This window comes from Anomaloglossus baeobatrachus, unplaced genomic scaffold (assembly GCF_048569485.1).
Source record: "Anomaloglossus baeobatrachus isolate aAnoBae1 unplaced genomic scaffold, aAnoBae1.hap1 Scaffold_325, whole genome shotgun sequence".
NCBI lineage: Eukaryota > Metazoa > Chordata > Amphibia > Anura > Aromobatidae > Anomaloglossus > Anomaloglossus baeobatrachus.
The window spans coordinates 194,313-206,786 of record NW_027442639.1 but is presented as its reverse complement, the minus strand read 5'-3'; the positions used below and the strand labels follow the sequence as shown (position 1 = coordinate 206,786).

At 47.2% G+C, this 12,474-nt stretch overlaps 9 non-coding genes across 9 annotated transcripts; all 9 read right to left on the bottom strand.

Annotated features, from left to right (window-relative positions):
- Positions 1-1,078: 1,078 nt before the first annotated feature.
- On the bottom strand, positions 1,079-1,269 carry LOC142270034 (U2 spliceosomal RNA). Its single transcript, XR_012735405.1, has one exon. It is a non-coding gene; the product is annotated as a U2 spliceosomal RNA (small nuclear RNA).
- Positions 1,270-2,386: 1,117 nt separating this feature from the next.
- Positions 2,387-2,577, bottom strand: LOC142270118 (U2 spliceosomal RNA). Its single transcript, XR_012735481.1, has one exon. It is a non-coding gene; the product is annotated as a U2 spliceosomal RNA (small nuclear RNA).
- Positions 2,578-3,694: 1,117 nt separating this feature from the next.
- LOC142270142 (U2 spliceosomal RNA) lies at positions 3,695-3,878 on the bottom strand. The gene has a single exon (XR_012735498.1). It is a non-coding gene; the product is annotated as a U2 spliceosomal RNA (small nuclear RNA).
- A 1,336-nt stretch (positions 3,879-5,214) lies between these two features.
- On the bottom strand, positions 5,215-5,405 carry LOC142270031 (U2 spliceosomal RNA). The gene has a single exon (XR_012735403.1). It is a non-coding gene; the product is annotated as a U2 spliceosomal RNA (small nuclear RNA).
- A 1,117-nt stretch (positions 5,406-6,522) lies between these two features.
- LOC142270030 (U2 spliceosomal RNA) lies at positions 6,523-6,713 on the bottom strand. The gene has a single exon (XR_012735402.1). It is a non-coding gene; the product is annotated as a U2 spliceosomal RNA (small nuclear RNA).
- Positions 6,714-7,830: 1,117 nt separating this feature from the next.
- LOC142270029 (U2 spliceosomal RNA) lies at positions 7,831-8,021 on the bottom strand. Its single transcript, XR_012735401.1, has one exon. It is a non-coding gene; the product is annotated as a U2 spliceosomal RNA (small nuclear RNA).
- Positions 8,022-9,138: 1,117 nt separating this feature from the next.
- LOC142270028 (U2 spliceosomal RNA) lies at positions 9,139-9,329 on the bottom strand. The gene has a single exon (XR_012735400.1). It is a non-coding gene; the product is annotated as a U2 spliceosomal RNA (small nuclear RNA).
- A 1,117-nt stretch (positions 9,330-10,446) lies between these two features.
- Positions 10,447-10,637, bottom strand: LOC142270027 (U2 spliceosomal RNA). Its single transcript, XR_012735399.1, has one exon. It is a non-coding gene; the product is annotated as a U2 spliceosomal RNA (small nuclear RNA).
- A 1,117-nt stretch (positions 10,638-11,754) lies between these two features.
- LOC142270145 (U2 spliceosomal RNA) lies at positions 11,755-11,939 on the bottom strand. Its single transcript, XR_012735500.1, has one exon. It is a non-coding gene; the product is annotated as a U2 spliceosomal RNA (small nuclear RNA).
- Positions 11,940-12,474: the final 535 nt, after the last annotated feature.

Sequence of the window (12,474 nt, the reverse complement as noted above, 5' to 3'; positions counted from 1 at the left end):
ATGCCGGACACATCTTAGGGAGAGAGAGCGAGAGGGAGACAAACCCACGCCTACACAAGACATTTTGTCACCCAAGCCAACCCTTGAAAAGGCTGCTTTGCAGAGCAAAAACAAGAAGAATGGTGCGTTTTGCAGCCGCCGCCCACTGCAATGAATCTGAATAACTCCTCCTTTAGGGCGCAAGCAACTCCCCTCCCCCTTGCAGTCTTTCCAATTCACGATACAAAAAGACGGACAGGACAGGTTGCCTGACTTTCCGTCACTGCCACCCTTTGCCATCCTTACCCGTAGAAAGCCCTTTCATCATCCCCAAACCCTAATCTTTTCCCTTTCCTTCCCAGCCCCCAAACTCTGCCCTCTGTACCTTTCTCACCACCCGCTTCCCTTCTCCTGTCATCCCCCTACCACCCGGGAAAAAAAGAGATTGCCCCCTCCTTCCACTAGCCCACCCTCCCACCCAAAGAACAACTTCTTCTGCGCAGCTTGTTTTCTAGGCAGCAGCGCTATTGTGATGTCATCGGGGGGCATTGTGACAAGCCGCCAGTGTTCCGTCTCTTCATGTTGTGCACTGTTCAAACCGAAAATACATCAACAGGCAGGCTACAGAAAAGCTTACTAACAAAGGTTAGAGAGGGGCTTTCTCAGAGGGCTTTTTACAGTTTGTCTATTCCCAATTAGCCGGTTTAGTATACTTAATGAAAGTACTAATTCTTTCATAGGCCGCCCATTCTTAGTATTTGACGTTCAGGTAACAACAGGTAACTTTATTTGGAGTGGAAGCAGAGAGATAACACCAGATGCCAATTGTAGATCCTCTCACACCTGTGGTCACTGCAGCATCTGACTCCACTTTGTCCAAAAGGGATCTATTCCATTCAATTACACATGATCTAGATTAGACTGACAACAAGATACTGCACGGGACATAGCAGAGTTGGTGAAGTTGAGTGGTGATGAGTTTGCTATTTGGATGAATAAAGCAAGTAAAAAGTGTGTTAGATAAAAATTCATTTCAATTCGCTAATCGGGCTAATATGAATCAGGTGAATCGAGTTCTGCTTTTGGAAACTGGGTTAAGAAGGGGTGCACCGTTCCTGGAGGTACTGCAATACCAGGTCAATGCGTGGAGTGGACAGAGCAAGCTCTTTTTCCATCTCCCTGTTCTAAAAATCCATTTAATATATGGTCCCCAGATAGGGGACGTATCAGATATTAAACTGATAAGAACAGATACTACACTTGATCTTAGCCAAAAGGCCGAGAAGCGATAACCAGAATTGGTTTGGGCCTCGAGTGGCACCCTGGCCTATGCCGGACACATCTTAGGGAGAGAGAGCGAGAGGGAGACAAACCCACGCCTACACAAGACATTTTGTCACCCAAGCCAACCCTTGAAAAGGCTGCTTTGCAGAGCAAAAACAAGAAGAATGGTGCGTTTTGCAGCCGCCGCCCACTGCAATGAATCTGAATAACTCCTCCTTTAGGGCGCAAGCAACTCCCCTCCCCCTTGCAGTCTTTCCAATTCACGATACAAAAAGACGGACAGGACAGGTTGCCTGACTTTCCGTCACTGCCACCCTTTGCCATCCTTACCCGTAGAAAGCCCTTTCATCATCCCCAAACCCTAATCTTTTCCCTTTCCTTCCCAGCCCCCAAACCCTGCCCTCTGTACCTTTCTCACCACCCGCTTCCCTTCTCCTGTCATCCCCCTACCACCCGGGAAAAAAAGAGATTGCCCCCTCCTTCCACTAGCCCACCCTCCCACCCAAAGAACAACTTCTTCTGCGCAGCTTGTTTTCTAGGCAGCAGCGCTATTGTGATGTCATCGGGGGGCATTGTGACAAGCCGCCAGTGTTCCGTCTCTTCATGTTGTGCACTGTTCAAACCGAAAATACATCAACAGGCAGGCTACAGAAAAGCTTACTAACAAAGGTTAGAGAGGGGCTTTCTCAGAGGGCTTTTTACAGTTTGTCTATTCCCAATTAGCCGGTTTAGTATACTTAATGAAAGTACTAATTCTTTCATAGGCCGCCCATTCTTAGTATTTGACGTTCAGGTAACAACAGGTAACTTTATTTGGAGTGGAAGCAGAGAGATAACACCAGATGCCAATTGTAGATCCTCTCACACCTGTGGTCACTGCAGCATCTGACTCCACTTTGTCCAAAAGGGATCTATTCCATTCAATTACACATGATCTAGATTAGACTGACAACAAGATACTGCACGGGACATAGCAGAGTTGGTGAAGTTGAGTGGTGATGAGTTTGCTATTTGGATGAATAAAGCAAGTAAAAAGTGTGTTAGATAAAAATTCATTTCAATTCGCTAATCGGGCTAATATGAATCAGGTGAATCGAGTTCTGCTTTTGGAAACTGGGTTAAGAAGGGGTGCACCATTCCTGAAGGTACTGCAATACCAGGTCAATGCGTGGAGTGGACAGAGCAAGCTCTTTTTCCATCTCCCTGTTCTAAAAATCCATTTAATATATGGTCCCCAGATAGGGGACGTATCAGATATTAAACTGATAAGAACAGATACTACACTTGATCTTAGCCAAAAGGCCGAGAAGCGATAACCAGAATTGGTTTGGGCCTCGAGTGGCACCCTGGCCTATGCCGGACACATCTTAGGGAGAGAGAGCGAGAGGGAGACAAACCCACGCCTACACAAGACATTTTGTCACCCAAGCCAACCCTTGAAAAGGCTGCTTTGCAGAGCAAAAACAAGAAGAATGGTGCGTTTTGCAGCCGCCGCCCACTGCAATGAATCTGAATAACTCCTCCTTTAGGGCGCAAGCAACTCCCCTCCCCCTTGCAGTCTTTCCAATTCACGATACAAAAAGACGGACAGGACAGGTTGACTGACTTTCCGTCACTGCCACCCTTTGCCATCCTTACCCGTAGAAAGCCCTTTCATCATCCCCAAACCCTAATCTTTTCCCTTTCCTTCCCAGCCCCCAAACCCTGCCCTCTGTACCTTTCTCACCACCCGCTTCCCTTCTCCTGTCATCCCCCTACCACCCGGGAAAAAAAGAGATTGCCCCCTCCTTCCACTAGCCCACCCTCCCACCCAAAGAACAACTTCTTCTGCGCAGCTTGTTTTCTAGGCAGCAGCGCTATTGTGATGTCATCGGGGGGCATTGTGACAAGCCGCCAGTGTTCCGTCTCTTCATGTTGTGCACTGTTCAAACCGAAAATACATCAACAGGCAGGCTACAGAAAAGCTTACTAACAAAGGTTAGAGAGGGGCTTTCTCAGAGGGCTTTTTACAGTTTGTCTATTCCCAATTAGCCGGTTTAGTATACTTAATGAAAGTACTAATTCTTTCATAGGCCGCCCATTCTTAGTATTTGACGTTCAGGTAACAACAGGTAACTTTATTTGGAGTGGAAGCAGAGAGATAACACCAGATGCCAATTGTAGATCCTCTCACACCTGTGGTCACTGCAGCATCTGACTCCACTTTGTCCAAAAGGGATCTATTCCATTCAATTACACATGATCTAGATTAGACTGACAACAAGATACTGCACGGGACATAGCAGAGTTGGTGAAGTTGAGTGGTGATGAGTTTGCTATTTGGATGAATAAAGCAAGTAAAAAGTGTGTTAGATAAAAATTCATTTCAATTCGCTAATCGGGCTAATATGAATCAGGTGAATCGAGTTCTGCTTTTGGAAACTGGGTTAAGAAGGGGTGCACCGTTCCTGGAGGTACTGCAATACCAGGTCAATGCGTGGAGTGGACAGAGCAAGCTCTTTTTCCATCTCCCTGTTCTAAAAATCCATTTAATATATGGTCCCCAGATAGGGGACGTATCAGATATTAAACTGATAAGAACAGATGAGATTTCATCCGCAATTTTCAGAATCAAGGTAGCCCCGAAGGCCAGCAGGCCACCACACAAAAGCGCAGTGCCTGGGTGATCGCCTCCCGAGCCCAGGAACCACCAGCCACAAAGGGACGTAAGCACCAAAAGGCGCAACAATCCCCGAGGCCGGCGGTTGTGCAAGCCCGGGCCCCTCCCAGCCAAGACCAAGGCAAACCCAATGAAGGGACTACACTTGATCTTAGCCAAAAGGCCGAGAAGCGATAACCAGAATTGGTTTGGGCCTCGAGTGGCACCCTGGCCTATGCCGGACACATCTTAGGGAGAGAGAGCGAGAGGGAGACAAACCCACGCCTACACAAGACATTTTGTCACCCAAGCCAACCCTTGAAAAGGCTGCTTTGCAGAGCAAAAACAAGAAGAATGGTGCGTTTTGCAGCCGCCGCCCACTGCAATGAATCTGAATAACTCCTCCTTTAGGGCGCAAGCAACTCCCCTCCCCCTTGCAGTCTTTCCAATTCACGATACAAAAAGACGGACAGGACAGGTTGCCTGACTTTCCGTCACTGCCACCCTTTGCCATCCTTACCCGTAGAAAGCCCTTTCATCATCCCCAAACCCTAATCTTTTCCCTTTCCTTCCCAGCCCCCAAACCCTGCCCTCTGTACCTTTCTCACCACCCGCTTCCCTTCTCCTGTCATCCCCCTACCACCCGGGAAAAAAAGAGATTGCCCCCTCCTTCCACTAGCCCACCCTCCCACCCAAAGAACAACTTCTTCTGCGCAGCTTGTTTTCTAGGCAGCAGCGCTATTGTGATGTCATCGGGGGGCATTGTGACAAGCCGCCAGTGTTCCGTCTCTTCATGTTGTGCACTGTTCAAACCGAAAATACATCAACAGGCAGGCTACAGAAAAGCTTACTAACAAAGGTTAGAGAGGGGCTTTCTCAGAGGGCTTTTTACAGTTTGTCTATTCCCAATTAGCCGGTTTAGTATACTTAATGAAAGTACTAATTCTTTCATAGGCCGCCCATTCTTAGTATTTGACGTTCAGGTAACAACAGGTAACTTTATTTGGAGTGGAAGCAGAGAGATAACACCAGATGCCAATTGTAGATCCTCTCACACCTGTGGTCACTGCAGCATCTGACTCCACTTTGTCCAAAAGGGATCTATTCCATTCAATTACACATGATCTAGATTAGACTGACAACAAGATACTGCACGGGACATAGCAGAGTTGGTGAAGTTGAGTGGTGATGAGTTTGCTATTTGGATGAATAAAGCAAGTAAAAAGTGTGTTAGATAAAAATTCATTTCAATTCGCTAATCGGGCTAATATGAATCAGGTGAATCGAGTTCTGCTTTTGGAAACTGGGTTAAGAAGGGGTGCACCGTTCCTGGAGGTACTGCAATACCAGGTCAATGCGTGGAGTGGACAGAGCAAGCTCTTTTTCCATCTCCCTGTTCTAAAAATCCATTTAATATATGGTCCCCAGATAGGGGACGTATCAGATATTAAACTGATAAGAACAGATACTACACTTGATCTTAGCCAAAAGGCCGAGAAGCGATAACCAGAATTGGTTTGGGCCTCGAGTGGCACCCTGGCCTATGCCGGACACATCTTAGGGAGAGAGAGCGAGAGGGAGACAAACCCACGCCTACACAAGACATTTTGTCACCCAAGCCAACCCTTGAAAAGGCTGCTTTGCAGAGCAAAAACAAGAAGAATGGTGCGTTTTGCAGCCGCCGCCCACTGCAATGAATCTGAATAACTCCTCCTTTAGGGCGCAAGCAACTCCCCTCCCCCTTGCAGTCTTTCCAATTCACGATACAAAAAGACGGACAGGACAGGTTGCCTGACTTTCCGTCACTGCCACCCTTTGCCATCCTTACCCGTAGAAAGCCCTTTCATCATCCCCAAACCCTAATCTTTTCCCTTTCCTTCCCAGCCCCCAAACCCTGCCCTCTGTACCTTTCTCACCACCCGCTTCCCTTCTCCTGTCATCCCCCTACCACCCGGGAAAAAAAGAGATTGCCCCCTCCTTCCACTAGCCCACCCTCCCACCCAAAGAACAACTTCTTCTGCGCAGCTTGTTTTCTAGGCAGCAGCGCTATTGTGATGTCATCGGGGGGCATTGTGACAAGCCGCCAGTGTTCCGTCTCTTCATGTTGTGCACTGTTCAAACCGAAAATACATCAACAGGCAGGCTACAGAAAAGCTTACTAACAAAGGTTAGAGAGGGGCTTTCTCAGAGGGCTTTTTACAGTTTGTCTATTCCCAATTAGCCGGTTTAGTATACTTAATGAAAGTACTAATTCTTTCATAGGCCGCCCATTCTTAGTATTTGACGTTCAGGTAACAACAGGTAACTTTATTTGGAGTGGAAGCAGAGAGATAACACCAGATGCCAATTGTAGATCCTCTCACACCTGTGGTCACTGCAGCATCTGACTCCACTTTGTCCAAAAGGGATCTATTCCATTCAATTACACATGATCTAGATTAGACTGACAACAAGATACTGCACGGGACATAGCAGAGTTGGTGAAGTTGAGTGGTGATGAGTTTGCTATTTGGATGAATAAAGCAAGTAAAAAGTGTGTTAGATAAAAATTCATTTCAATTCGCTAATCGGGCTAATATGAATCAGGTGAATCGAGTTCTGCTTTTGGAAACTGGGTTAAGAAGGGGTGCACCGTTCCTGGAGGTACTGCAATACCAGGTCAATGCGTGGAGTGGACAGAGCAAGCTCTTTTTCCATCTCCCTGTTCTAAAAATCCATTTAATATATGGTCCCCAGATAGGGGACGTATCAGATATTAAACTGATAAGAACAGATACTACACTTGATCTTAGCCAAAAGGCCGAGAAGCGATAACCAGAATTGGTTTGGGCCTCGAGTGGCACCCTGGCCTATGCCGGACACATCTTAGGGAGAGAGAGCGAGAGGGAGACAAACCCACGCCTACACAAGACATTTTGTCACCCAAGCCAACCCTTGAAAAGGCTGCTTTGCAGAGCAAAAACAAGAAGAATGGTGCGTTTTGCAGCCGCCGCCCACTGCAATGAATCTGAATAACTCCTCCTTTAGGGCGCAAGCAACTCCCCTCCCCCTTGCAGTCTTTCCAATTCACGATACAAAAAGACGGACAGGACAGGTTGCCTGACTTTCCGTCACTGCCACCCTTTGCCATCCTTACCCGTAGAAAGCCCTTTCATCATCCCCAAACCCTAATCTTTTCCCTTTCCTTCCCAGCCCCCAAACCCTGCCCTCTGTACCTTTCTCACCACCCGCTTCCCTTCTCCTGTCATCCCCCTACCACCCGGGAAAAAAAGAGATTGCCCCCTCCTTCCACTAGCCCACCCTCCCACCCAAAGAACAACTTCTTCTGCGCAGCTTGTTTTCTAGGCAGCAGCGCTATTGTGATGTCATCGGGGGGCATTGTGACAAGCCGCCAGTGTTCCGTCTCTTCATGTTGTGCACTGTTCAAACCGAAAATACATCAACAGGCAGGCTACAGAAAAGCTTACTAACAAAGGTTAGAGAGGGGCTTTCTCAGAGGGCTTTTTACAGTTTGTCTATTCCCAATTAGCCGGTTTAGTATACTTAATGAAAGTACTAATTCTTTCATAGGCCGCCCATTCTTAGTATTTGACGTTCAGGTAACAACAGGTAACTTTATTTGGAGTGGAAGCAGAGAGATAACACCAGATGCCAATTGTAGATCCTCTCACACCTGTGGTCACTGCAGCATCTGACTCCACTTTGTCCAAAAGGGATCTATTCCATTCAATTACACATGATCTAGATTAGACTGACAACAAGATACTGCACGGGACATAGCAGAGTTGGTGAAGTTGAGTGGTGATGAGTTTGCTATTTGGATGAATAAAGCAAGTAAAAAGTGTGTTAGATAAAAATTCATTTCAATTCGCTAATCGGGCTAATATGAATCAGGTGAATCGAGTTCTGCTTTTGGAAACTGGGTTAAGAAGGGGTGCACCGTTCCTGGAGGTACTGCAATACCAGGTCAATGCGTGGAGTGGACAGAGCAAGCTCTTTTTCCATCTCCCTGTTCTAAAAATCCATTTAATATATGGTCCCCAGATAGGGGACGTATCAGATATTAAACTGATAAGAACAGATACTACACTTGATCTTAGCCAAAAGGCCGAGAAGCGATAACCAGAATTGGTTTGGGCCTCGAGTGGCACCCTGGCCTATGCCGGACACATCTTAGGGAGAGAGAGCGAGAGGGAGACAAACCCACGCCTACACAAGACATTTTGTCACCCAAGCCAACCCTTGAAAAGGCTGCTTTGCAGAGCAAAAACAAGAAGAATGGTGCGTTTTGCAGCCGCCGCCCACTGCAATGAATCTGAATAACTCCTCCTTTAGGGCGCAAGCAACTCCCCTCCCCCTTGCAGTCTTTCCAATTCACGATACAAAAAGACGGACAGGACAGGTTGCCTGACTTTCCGTCACTGCCACCCTTTGCCATCCTTACCCGTAGAAAGCCCTTTCATCATCCCCAAACCCTAATCTTTTCCCTTTCCTTCCCAGCCCCCAAACCCTGCCCTCTGTACCTTTCTCACCACCCGCTTCCCTTCTCCTGTCATCCCCCTACCACCCGGGAAAAAAAGAGATTGCCCCCTCCTTCCACTAGCCCACCCTCCCACCCAAAGAACAACTTCTTCTGCGCAGCTTGTTTTCTAGGCAGCAGCGCTATTGTGATGTCATCGGGGGGCATTGTGACAAGCCGCCAGTGTTCCGTCTCTTCATGTTGTGCACTGTTCAAACCGAAAATACATCAACAGGCAGGCTACAGAAAAGCTTACTAACAAAGGTTAGAGAGGGGCTTTCTCAGAGGGCTTTTTACAGTTTGTCTATTCCCAATTAGCCGGTTTAGTATACTTAATGAAAGTACTAATTCTTTCATAGGCCGCCCATTCTTAGTATTTGACGTTCAGGTAACAACAGGTAACTTTATTTGGAGTGGAAGCAGAGAGATAACACCAGATGCCAATTGTAGATCCTCTCACACCTGTGGTCACTGCAGCATCTGACTCCACTTTGTCCAAAAGGGATCTATTCCATTCAATTACACATGATCTAGATTAGACTGACAACAAGATACTGCACGGGACATAGCAGAGTTGGTGAAGTTGAGTGGTGATGAGTTTGCTATTTGGATGAATAAAGCAAGTAAAAAGTGTGTTAGATAAAAATTCATTTCAATTCGCTAATCGGGCTAATATGAATCAGGTGAATCGAGTTCTGCTTTTGGAAACTGGGTTAAGAAGGGGTGCACCGTTCCTGGAGGTACTGCAATACCAGGTCAATGCGTGGAGTGGACAGAGCAAGCTCTTTTTCCATCTCCCTGTTCTAAAAATCCATTTAATATATGGTCCCCAGATAGGGGACGTATCAGATATTAAACTGATAAGAACAGATACTACACTTGATCTTAGCCAAAAGGCCGAGAAGCGATAACCAGAATTGGTTTGGGCCTCGAGTGGCACCCTGGCCTATGCCGGACACATCTTAGGGAGAGAGAGCGAGAGGGAGACAAACCCACGCCTACACAAGACATTTTGTCACCCAAGCCAACCCTTGAAAAGGCTGCTTTGCAGAGCAAAAACAAGAAGAATGGTGCGTTTTGCAGCCGCCGCCCACTGCAATGAATCTGAATAACTCCTCCTTTAGGGCGCAAGCAACTCCCCTCCCCCTTGCAGTCTTTCCAATTCACGATACAAAAAGACGGACAGGACAGGTTGCCTGACTTTCCGTCACTGCCACCCTTTGCCATCCTTACCCGTAGAAAGCCCTTTCATCATCCCCAAACCCTAATCTTTTCCCTTTCCTTCCCAGCCCCCAAACCCTGCCCTCTGTACCTTTCTCACCACCCGCTTCCCTTCTCCTGTCATCCCCCTACCACCCGGGAAAAAAAGAGATTGCCCCCTCCTTCCACTAGCCCACCCTCCCACCCAAAGAACAACTTCTTCTGCGCAGCTTGTTTTCTAGGCAGCAGCGCTATTGTGATGTCATCGGGGGGCATTGTGACAAGCCGCCAGTGTTCCGTCTCTTCATGTTGTGCACTGTTCAAACCGAAAATACATCAACAGGCAGGCTACAGAAAAGCTTACTAACAAAGGTTAGAGAGGGGCTTTCTCAGAGGGCTTTTTACAGTTTGTCTATTCCCAATTAGCCGGTTTAGTATACTTAATGAAAGTACTAATTCTTTCATAGGCCGCCCATTCTTAGTATTTGACGTTCAGGTAACAACAGGTAACTTTATTTGGAGTGGAAGCAGAGAGATAACACCAGATGCCAATTGTAGATCCTCTCACACCTGTGGTCACTGCAGCATCTGACTCCACTTTGTCCAAAAGGGATCTATTCCATTCAATTACACATGATCTAGATTAGACTGACAACAAGATACTGCACGGGACATAGCAGAGTTGGTGAAGTTGAGTGGTGATGAGTTTGCTATTTGGATGAATAAAGCAAGTAAAAAGTGTGTTAGATAAAAATTCATTTCAATTCGCTAATCGGGCTAATATGAATCAGGTGAATCGAGTTCTGCTTTTGGAAACTGGGTTAAGAAGGGGTGCACCGTTCCTGGAGGTACTGCAATACCAGGTCAATGCGTGGAGTGGACAGAGCAAGCTCTTTTTCCATCTCCCTGTTCTAAAAATCCATTTAATATATGGTCCCCAGATAGGGGACGTATCAGATATTAAACTGATAAGAACAGATACTACACTTGATCTTAGCCAAAAGGCCGAGAAGCGATAACCAGAATTGGTTTGGGCCTCGAGTGGCACCCTGGCCTATGCCGGACACATCTTAGGGAGAGAGAGCGAGAGGGAGACAAACCCACGCCTACACAAGACATTTTGTCACCCAAGCCAACCCTTGAAAAGGCTGCTTTGCAGAGCAAAAACAAGAAGAATGGTGCGTTTTGCAGCCGCCGCCCACTGCAATGAATCTGAATAACTCCTCCTTTAGGGCGCAAGCAACTCCCCTCCCCCTTGCAGTCTTTCCAATTCACGATACAAAAAGACGGACAGGACAGGTTGCCTGACTTTCCGTCACTGCCACCCTTTGCCATCCTTACCCGTAGAAAGCCCTTTCATCATCCCCAAACCCTAATCTTTTCCCTTTCCTTCCCAGCCCCCAAACCCTGCCCTCTGTACCTTTCTCACCACCCGCTTCCCTTCTCCTGTCATCCCCCTACCACCCGGGAAAAAAAGAGATTGCCCCCTCCTTCCACTAGCCCACCCTCCCACCCAAAGAACAACTTCTTCTGCGCAGCTTGTTTTCTAGGCAGCAGCGCTATTGTGATGTCATCGGGGGGCATTGTGACAAGCCGCCAGTGTTCCGTCTCTTCATGTTGTGCACTGTTCAAACCGAAAATACATCAACAGGCAGGCTACAGAAAAGCTTACTAACAAAGGTTAGAGAGGGGCTTTCTCAGAGGGCTTTTTACAGTTTGTCTATTCCCAATTAGCCGGTTTAGTATACTTAATGAAAGTACTAATTCTTTCATAGGCCGCCCATTCTTAGTATTTGACGTTCAGGTAACAACAGGTAACTTTATTTGGAGTGGAAGCAGAGAGATAACACCAGATGCCAATTGTAGATCCTCTCACACCTGTGGTCACTGCAGCATCTGACTCCACTTTGTCCAAAAGGGATCTATTCCATTCAATTACACATGATCTAGATTAGACTGACAACAAGATACTGCACGGGACATAGCAGAGTTGGTGAAGTTGAGTGGTGATGAGTTTGCTATTTGGATGAATAAAGCAAGTAAAAAGTGTGTTAGATAAAAATTCATTTCAATTCGCTAATCGGGCTAATATGAATCAGGTGAATCGAGTTCTGCTTTTGGAAACTGGGTTAAGAAGGGGTGCACCGTTCCTGGAGGTACTGCAATACCAGGTCAATGCGTGGAGTGGACAGAGCAAGCTCTTTTTCCATCTCCCTGTTCTAAAAATCCATTTAATATATGGTCCCCAGATAGGGGACGTATCAGATATTAAACTGATAAGAACAGATGAGATTACATCCGCAAATTTCAGAAAACGGTCATCGGCCACCACACAAAAGCGCAGTGCCGCAGGTGATCGCCTCCCGAGCCCAGGAACCACCAGCCATAAGGGGACGTAAGCACCAAAAGGCGCAACAATCCCCGAGGCCGGCGGTTGTGCAAGCCCGGGCCCCTCCCAGCCAAGACCAAGGCAAACCCAATGAAGGGACTACACTTAATCTTAGCCAAAAGGCCGAGAAGCGATAACCAGAATTGGTTTGGGCCTCGAGTGGCACCCTGGCCTATGCCGGACACATCTTAGGGAGAGAGAGCGAGAGGGAGACAAACCCACGCCTACACAAGACATTTTGTCACCCAAGCCAACCCTTGAAAAGGCTGCTTTGCAGAGCAAAAACAAGAAGAATGGTGCGTTTTGCAGCCGCCGCCCACTGCAATGAATCTGAATAACTCCTCCTTTAGGGCGCAAGCAACTCCCCTCCCCCTTGCAGTCTTTCCAATTCACGATACAAAAAGACGGACAGGACAGGTTGCCTGACTTTCCGTCACTGCCACCCTTTGCCATCCTTACCCGTAG